The following is a 9595-nucleotide window of genomic DNA, read 5'->3' as shown; positions in this document are numbered from 1 at the left end:
ACCCCTGATACATTAAGAAATACTGAATCTAAGACACACAATCGTATTGTGCTATTTGCCTTCCAATAAAACTTTTTTGAGTCTTAAAATAACATATTTCTTGGTTTAGTACATGGATCTACTGTGATCTACTAATCTTTATCTACCAGAAAATCCTCCATATTCAGTTTCCAAAAACTAAAACTTTGACCATTAAATTTCTTGATCTTTATCTTTCCACTGCTCGCCATCTTCTTTCACCACAAGAATCGATCCCATGAATCTCCCACTGAACAGGGTCTACCATAGGCTCGAGCAAAAAACCCCTCAACAGCAAGGGCGTCCCCGTGGAGCCAAAACAAATCTCATATGAAATGTAGGCTCTAACATCATACATAAATTACCTACATTCAAATTCTAAAAAAAAAAAGAAAAAAATGGAAAGAGCATAAAACATAAAATAGATATACATAGATATTTCCCCCTAGATCCCAAAACCAGGACTATGAGATTGCTTTTCATTATGTTCCCTTCAGTGTTAGAATACATATATATACATGTCAAAGCATATATAAACCCAAATCCATTAACCTTGGATTAGAACATAACCATAGTTCCCTTAACTAAATCTACAAAATACCATGGATAGAAAACCAACATGCCCAAAACCATGTGAGAAATCCATGCAAAAAAACATAGATATGTCGACCCACCTAATATAGTGCCTAAACAAAAATTCCCATGCCACTACCCCAGACCCCATGGAAGGGGGCTATGGCCCCCTCACATCAGGGGGCAACCACCCCCTTTGTGACCCCCTGGCAGTGCCGAACATAACGTACAACTTACAGACAGGGCTACCACCCCCCTGTGCATGGGGTAGTCATGGAAAGAATATAAAACTACCCAAATGAGACACCACTAATACTTTCAACTCTATCATCCTCATAACTTTTGATTTTCCTCTTGCACCCTCTGATCTTTCTCCCACGTATTCTCCTGGTCAGGAGAAATACTCTGACCATTGCCATTCTCAATGTCATTGCAAACTGAAGTGTACCTCCCCTCATTGTCAATGTTGGTTGAATGTCTCTTCCATTTCTTTGTGCCCTCATTCTTAGACCTTGCTTCTCTAGGAGAGTTATATTCATCTACCCAGCGAGAAGCTAAAATGTAGTGAGGCTAGAAAGGCTCTTCCTCATCTTCAAGATTTGAACTATCACAAATTTGTCCAGGTCCCCTCTAACCCTATGATGAGTAGATTGAAGTTCTTACATTGGAAAAATACCCTCTTCTTTCACGTCACTTCCATTGCCTCCAAAGCGAGGAGCTCGGAGTTCAACCAAAAATGGAGAAACATAACCTTCACATCCTTGATGTGTTAAGCAAGGGGTTAGCCATTTTGATCCAGACTCATATGAGTTTGTTCCTACAGATTCGCTTGGAGAAATCTGGTTAAAGACACTAAATTTTCGATGCACTAAGGATTTTGGTTTCCATCTATTGTCAAGATGATCACAATGTGCAATTGATTTTTTATTTCTAGGGCTCTTAAATAGTTTGTGCATCTTATCAACCACTTCGACATATTGTCAACATTTCTTTACATAAGGGGGCATGTTCTTCCTTTCTTATCTTTCTAATTACCTTCAAGAAAATCTTGTAAACCAACTTTATGCTTTCTACTACCAATTGCAGAAACTGATAAGAGACCTTTCCTTGACTTGCTGAGTTCCGGTCCTTGTGCACTTTCACTTATCATCACATTTTTCTGAAAAAATATCCCTAATTCAAAGGTATATTCCTTTATCCTAGTATATTTTTTGTAAGAGGAAACATTTCCTCTAAAACATGTATCCTCTTATTGACACAGCTATGCATCTATTGTCTCCTAAGTACTCATTGCTTTAGTCCCATGTTAGTTTTGAAATCATCCTCAATAGATTAGTTATCCTTGTTTTCAATTTTTACTACTTCCTTAGAACTATAGATTCTCCATGACCTATTTGGACATACAAAATTTGAAAACATGTTTCTTGGAGCCCATGGCCAAGTTTTCTGCAGATGAGGAAATGAAGAAACAACATCAAAATAATTTTCTTGACCTTTTATCCCCTACACATTATCATCATGATTTCCTTATATTACTCCCTGGAATTCTTTTTCTTGCTTCCATGCCAAACATGCTTGTAAAAGAGAACAATAATTCTGACCTGTAGGGGAGATATAACGAACAACATGACACCCCCTACGAGATTTGAACTCAAATCTCCATCGTACATTAAGGAGATGCATTTTTTCTTTTATGAAAGGTTGTTCCTTAACAGTGTTATCCAAATTAAGATTATAGTTAAGGGCTACTCGAGGAAAATATTCAACATCAAAGGTTTCTCATTTTCCATGAAAATTATAGTTAAGGGTTGCTTGACGAAAATATTCAACATCAAAGGTTTCTCACTTTGCACGAGACTCTAATGATTCATCTAATATGCACCCTAACCTATTAAGCTGTATAGGTTTTCCATGAATGACTAAATAAAGTGACATGTCACTAGATATTTATTTCCTTCAATAATACCCCATCAAATTCATAATCTTCTTGGTCTTTCGAGTCTACCTCCTTGGTTGGAGACTAGGACATAATTTTCTCAATACAATCTTTTTCATTGGCTAGAACAAGGGGTGTCTGTGCTTGTTATCTTTTTGGCTCTTTGAATGTAATTATTATCTTTTTCCTTGTGTTAACTAGGGTTGAATATCATCATCATCATCTAGAAGACGACTATCACGAGGTTTCCATAAATTTCCTTTCTTATAAGGAGCTTTACTTCTAAATCCACCAGAAAGATAGAAAAAAATGACCTTCACTAAACTCTACAATAGACTTGAGATGTCTAAAAATAACCTCCATCCACTAAACTATGCAATTATTTTTATTGTTACTAGCCTATATCCATCTTAACCCAGGATCCATCAAGTGTCGAGAGGGATCAAATATCTCGAGGTGAAAACATTTTTTTTATTGTAAAACTTGAGGAAAGGTTTGCACCTCAAGAAATTTAATCCCTCTTGGCACTTGATAGATCCAAGTTTAAGATGGATCTAGGATGGTTATATAATACTATATAATATCTATATTTATATATATGTGTCTCTTTCTTATTCCCTCTCTCTATCTCACCTCCAAAACATACACACACTCTCTCTTTGTATCTATATATCTCCCTCTCCCTTACTCTCTCTCCCCGCCTTCCTCCCTCTTTGTATTTCTTCTTCCCTCCCCCTCTCTCCCCTTCAGTGATCCGGATTTAAGCAAGAACGCAATATATTACAAAGATAACCATAAATACAGAGATGCGATAACCATAAAAATAGAGATGCAGTGGAAATAATACTTCATAATGGAGAATACTGAAATATGCTTACAAATAGAAATAACCCAGCTATGGCGATGGTAGGTTATCTCTGAGAAGAGATGTGTCGGCTACATGCCTCTGAATTGTTTTGAACTGTCTTTACAATGAGGCTCGAAGGCTTATTTATTATTGAGAAACAATGGAAAACCCTTAACATTCCAAAACCTAACCCTAGAAGATGAAACGCCAAACTATGGGCCCTGTTTGGGTAAATTGGTACATCAATTTCCCGGGGTTGTAACTTTGGCATACGATCTTCGTTTGACGTGCATGATAGCCCATTGGAAAGATCTCTCCGAGGACTATGACGGAAAAGTGATGTAGATTTTGCAAAAAACGTCATTTAGGGCCTCAAAATGGCTCCGGAAGTTTAGAACCCGAAAAACTGCTAAAAGTAGTAAACTGCACTATAATTAAGGAAACTGAAAAACTGAAAGAGACAGTTCTGGGGGTCCAAATGGGATAGGTGGGTGGCCACCAACATCCACCTGGATCATTCAACCTCCATCTCTCTCTCATTCTCTCTCATGATTCTTGTCTCTCTTCCTTCCTATGTCTCCCTTTCTCTCTCCCTTCCCTCTATCTATCCCCCATCACTCGGTTTATCTCTTCCCTCCAAGTTTGTCACTTTCTCCCTCTCTCTCCTCTCTCCCCTCCATCTTTGTGTCTCCCTCCCTATCTCTCTTCCCATTCTCCCCCTATCTCTTAAATTTGGTCCATTGTATTATGTTTATGCCTCAATTAGTTGTAAAATATTAAACTTATATCTTAGATTAATACTTTTATATATAAATTTCACATCTTTATATATAAAAGTATTCAAATTTTTTTATTTTATTAAAAAGTTGATTTAATTTATATGAGAATATTTTTAGTATCCATGACTATAGAGAGTTTAAATATATCTCAAAAGTGATTAGAACCTTTTTTTATTTTAGATTCAATTAAAAAAATGTCATAAAATTAAATTAAATTAAATTAAAATATTTTATAGAATATTTTATTGATAAGCCACGGTCTGTGTTATTGTAATAAGGCCTATTTACAAGTTAATAATATCCATGATAAAGTGGGGGAAAATATCCATGGTCAAAAATCTTGTCATATTGTTATAAAATATATCTTGTCATATTGTTATAAAATATTTTGATTGAGAAATAAGTTATGATTTTTTGGGTATAAGGTATTGATCAGCCATGCTATTGGCCCACAGCATTGTAACAAAGCATATTCACAAGTTCATAATATAAATGGAAAAGTGGGGGTGAATATCCATGGTTAAGAATCGTGTCATATTGTTATATGATATTTTGATTGTGAAATAAGTTATGTTTTTTGGGAATGTGATATTGATAAGTCATGGTGCTGGCCCATGGTATTGTAAAAAAATATATTTACATGTTAATAATATCCATAGTAAAGTGGGGCTGAATATCCATGATTGAGAATCTTGTCATATTGTTACTAAATATTTCGATTGTGAAATAAGTTATATTTTTTGGGTATGTGGTATTGATAAGCCATGGTATTGGCCCATGGCATTGTAACAAATCCCATTTACAAGCTAAGGTGAATATCCATGGTTAAGATTTTTATTATAGCGTTATAAAATATTTTGATTATGAAATAAGTTATGGCTTTTGAGAATCTCGTATTCATAAGACATGATATTAGCCCATGTTATTGTAACAAATATTATTCAAAAGTTAATCACATATTTAGATAAGTGCATCTGTTTTGGAATAGAGGAATTTTAGTTTAGTTATCATAATTATTAGATACATGATAGAGTCTTAAACTCCCTAAAATATTCTTAGTAGTAGTCATAAATAGAAGGTTGAGATTTATATCCCAAGTGGTTATGTTTTTTCTTCCATTTTAAATGAATTTATTAATTAAAAAAACTCATATGAATAAGATTTATGGTTGTTTGGACATGTGGTATTAATAATCTGGGGTCCATCGTTACGCTAACAAAACATATTTACATGTTAAGAATCTCAAGGGAAAAGATAGGGTAAATTTTCATGGTTAAAAATATTGTTACAATCTTTATTTAAATTTATATATGTTTAACTCATATATTATTTCATTTTATGGGGTAGATCTCACGTAAACATGTGTAAACGGAAACATAAATGTAAAATTAAATGAAAACATAAACATTTAACATCTAATGTTTAACATTTAAACCCTGTTTAGAAATAAAATTAAATAAACTAGAGATTTGTTAAATAAATAAAACCTCTTTCTATACTTACTCCAAAGATCGGTAAATAAATAAAAATATAAATAAACTAGAGGTATGGTAAATAAATAAAACCTTTTTTTATATTTACTCCATAAACCTTTTTATATATAAGGAGACTAAAAACATAGGTTTTATTTAGGTGAAGCCTATGGGCCAAATACCATTTTAATATCATGGGCTAAATAACATGGGCCAAATACACATTTATAAAAGAGGTATGGTAAATTAATAAAAATATAAATAAATGAGAGGTATGATAAATAATTAAATAAAAAAATTATATTTAATCCAAATTCACTTTATATTTATGAATACTAAAAAAAGAGGTTTTATTTAGGTGAAGCCTATGTGCCAAATGCCATGGGTCAAATTATTATTAACACCATGCAAAAAACATTATTAACCCTAATATTAATATTAATAAAACAAAAGATGGCACATGGTATTGACCCATGGTATTCACGTGGAATGTAGCATATTTAAAGGGCAAATTAAACCGGCATAGATCCATCTTTACTCTGGATCTACTAAGCCTCGAGAGGGATCAAATATCTTTATATGCCAACTTGGTAAATCTAGAGTAAAGATGGATCTATGCTCTTAATAAATACTAATAATTTCAAAATTTAATTAATTTTTGTGAATTTTTTGTTGTTCACAATATGAAATGTATGATGAGGCATGTGTTTTGATGCTTTTCCTTGTTCACCAAGTGTATAATTTATATAGTTGTACTAGCTGAATTGAAATGTAAAAGGGGCATAATTAACTTTGAGATATATTTAAGCCCTTTATCATCCACCTATTATTTATTGATAATTAAATTAAAATTCGAGAAGCCCTATTTGAAAATAGACAAGGGTATCAATATAAAAAGTACACCAATTATAAATTCCTTTTAAGGGGTTAAAGTACACCAACTATAAATGTTTTGTGAGCGGTTATTGTTATGAGTTTATTCGGTCTATTATGATATACAGTACCAAGAGGAAATATTTTAATAATATTGTAGTTACCTAAAATAAATAGTTCTTAAAAGTTGATATGCATCATTCATGTGAAGCACCAAAACACTTACTTTATAATACATCTCACTTCACTGAGGTTAAAAAAGTCATAAAAATTAACTAAATTTTAACTTTATTTTAAATTATTACTATTATTTGTTAAAAAAATAATATATAAATTAAATAAATGTACATTTAAATGTATCAAAATTCTTAATAATGGAGATTCATCCCACTTATTATGGAGGTATTTTCTTACAATTCTACAAATCAATAATATGGCTTATCAACGCTACGTGTCAAAGAAACCATAAGTTATTGCATTTCATATGACATTTTTTTTTAATTAATACATTTAGTTAAAAGGACGGAAAAAGCATAATTATTTTTAAAATACATATAACTTTTGAATTGACACTATCAAAAATATTTTACAATATTTTATGGTAGTTAAATCTCTACCACCTATAAAATAATTATTTATAAATAAACTAAAAATTTGAAAATTTTAATGTAAACTAATTAATTTGTATAAGATTTAATGTTACTAATTTGTTTTTCCTTTACCCAATAAAATTAAATAAGATTTTCCTGGACTAAATCTAGAGCTTTTTTTAAAGATTTTTTTTACATGGGAAAAAGTCCTATTGTCCCCTTGTGAAAGTTCACCATATCTCATGGAAGACTAGCATGGCACAATTTCAACGACCACCGATCAATTTTTACCCCATATTCCAACTCGCACCGACGTAGATTGATTATAACTTGCAATATATATAGAGAGAATTTGGAAGTCATAATCAGCATTATTATCTTGTCTGCCATCACGAGTTTGTCTCGACATCTATATTGGTTATTCTACAAAGGCCGCGAATATTCAGGAAGTTTTCCCCCGAAATCGTTCAAAAACCGCTTGGGTGAAGTGGCAGTGGGAGGTGATCGACGATAAACTAGGGAATTTCTAATGGGTCTCTAGCGGCTGAGTTATCTGTGAATTAGGGCGATTTTGGCAGCTTAGCGTTTCATTTCTGTTTTTTTTTGTTTTGTTTTGTCTTTTTGGGCTGACCCTTCGCAATTAAAAGGTCACTTGGGTACATATTTCCGTCCAGAATGCAGTATGGAATTCAGAGCTGCGATGGATCGGCTTCGACCTCGAGGTCGGTTACCAGCACTGCCAATGGGTCGCACAATTTCGTGATAGAAGGTTATTCACTGGTCAAGGGCATTGGCGTTGGCAGGCGCATTTCCAGCCAGACTTTCTTTGCGGGAGGTTATCAGTGGGCCATTTATTTCTACCCGGACGGCATAAGTAGCCATGATAAATCGCGTTATGTTTCGGTTTTCATAGGGCTGGCCAGCAAGGGCACTAACGTTCGCGCTACCCTCGTACTGACGTTGGTGGATCAAAGCGGGGAGGGCAATGACATAAGCCTCTACAGCCATGCGCGCCCCGGGGGGAGAGAGGCCCTCACATTTTTTACGTTCAAGGAAGCCTGTGGGGCTACAACCGGTTCATCGAACGGGCTGCACTTGAAATATCTAATTACCTCAAGGATGATTGCGTGATATTACATTGCACAATAGGTGTTGTGGTCTCTGCCAACGAATACGCTGGGTTGCACTCCATAGCTGTTCCCGAATCAGAGGTAGGTTTAAATTTTGGTAAACTTTTAGAAAATCAAGAAGCCACGGATGTAACTTTTGATGTGGCTGGGGAGAAATTTCGTGCTCATAAGCTTGTTTTAGCTGCACGATCCCCAGTATTCAGATCAATTTTTTTTGCTTCTTCGGAGCAGAATAATGAAGTTCTTATTACAGAGATGGAGCCTAGAGTGTTCAAGGCTATGCTGCATTATATTTATACAGAAACCCTTCTTGATGAAGAGCCTTCCCCAGCCAATTCATCTTCTTCTTCAACAACTGGGACATTGACAGAGCGCTTGCTTGCCGTAGCAGATGCGTATGGTTTACGGCGATTGAGGCTACTCTGTGAATCAAAATTATGCAGAAACATATCTGTAAATACAGTTGCCTCCACTCTTGCTCTGGCTGAAAGTTGCCATGCTACTGGCTTGAAAGCTGCATGTCTCAAATTTTCCACACAAAATCTGCCTGAGGTTATGCGTTCAAAGGGTTTTGAGTGTTTGCAACAGAAATACCCTTTACTTGTGTCAAAACTTCTAAAGGCAGTTGTTGGATTTGAGGATGATTGCAGCAGCAGAGAGGCAGTTGTTGGATTTGAGGATGATTGCAGCAGCAGAGAGGCAGTTGTTGGATTTGAGGATGAATGCAGCAGCAGAGAAAATCGCAGGCGTGTCTGCGATCAACCTTCCGATGGTACTGATATTAATGGCAGGAGAGTAAGACCAAGAAATAGCATTCAGAGTTTGGACTTCTCTGTGGAGTGTGATTATGAAAGTAACGACACTGTTGAAGATTAACTGAGGCTGACTATCACTGTTTGTGTTTGTCTGTGGATGCTGAGAAGGGCAATGGCTAGAAAGTTGAACTTAAGTCTGGAGGATTTATGATGCACATTTTTAAGATAGACCTTGTATATGATTTTTTTTTAATAATGATGTCTACACTATTGCCATTAATAATCCTAGCAGGGGAAATATGCATTCGGCAGGTACAGCCTATTATTGCTCTTCGGTCATATGTTGTGTTCACACTTTTAACTCTTATTTTTGAGCAATTTATAAGGAAATTTCTTCGCCTTGTAAACTTCTCTGGCAGCAGGTTATATCAGGTTCATTGTTGTTACAGTATTATCAGCCTCTACTTTCTTCGAACATAACATAAATTTATTATACTAATAAGTTTTCTCCTATTTCAGATGGGGAAGCATAAACTATTTGTCTTTTTCTAATTTATTTGTTTGCTCATGCAATTTTTGGTTTTGCTGGTGTCTCCTGAGGTAGAAATACAGGTTGTTTTAG

General features: G+C 34.6%; 1 pseudogene; it reads left to right on the top strand.

Annotated features, from left to right (window-relative positions):
• Positions 1-7733: 7733 nt before the first annotated feature.
• On the top strand, positions 7734-9094 carry LOC149159067 (BTB/POZ and MATH domain-containing protein 4 pseudogene; annotated as a pseudogene).
• The last annotated feature ends 501 nt before the right edge of the window (positions 9095-9595 follow it).

Source organism: Pinus tabuliformis, chromosome 5_2, assembly GCF_031772625.1.
Source record: "Pinus tabuliformis cultivar Carrire ecotype Pingquan chromosome 5_2, CPIR1, whole genome shotgun sequence".
Lineage (NCBI taxonomy): Eukaryota > Viridiplantae > Streptophyta > Pinopsida > Pinales > Pinaceae > Pinus > Pinus tabuliformis.
This window is presented reverse-complemented; position numbering and strand designations above follow the sequence as displayed.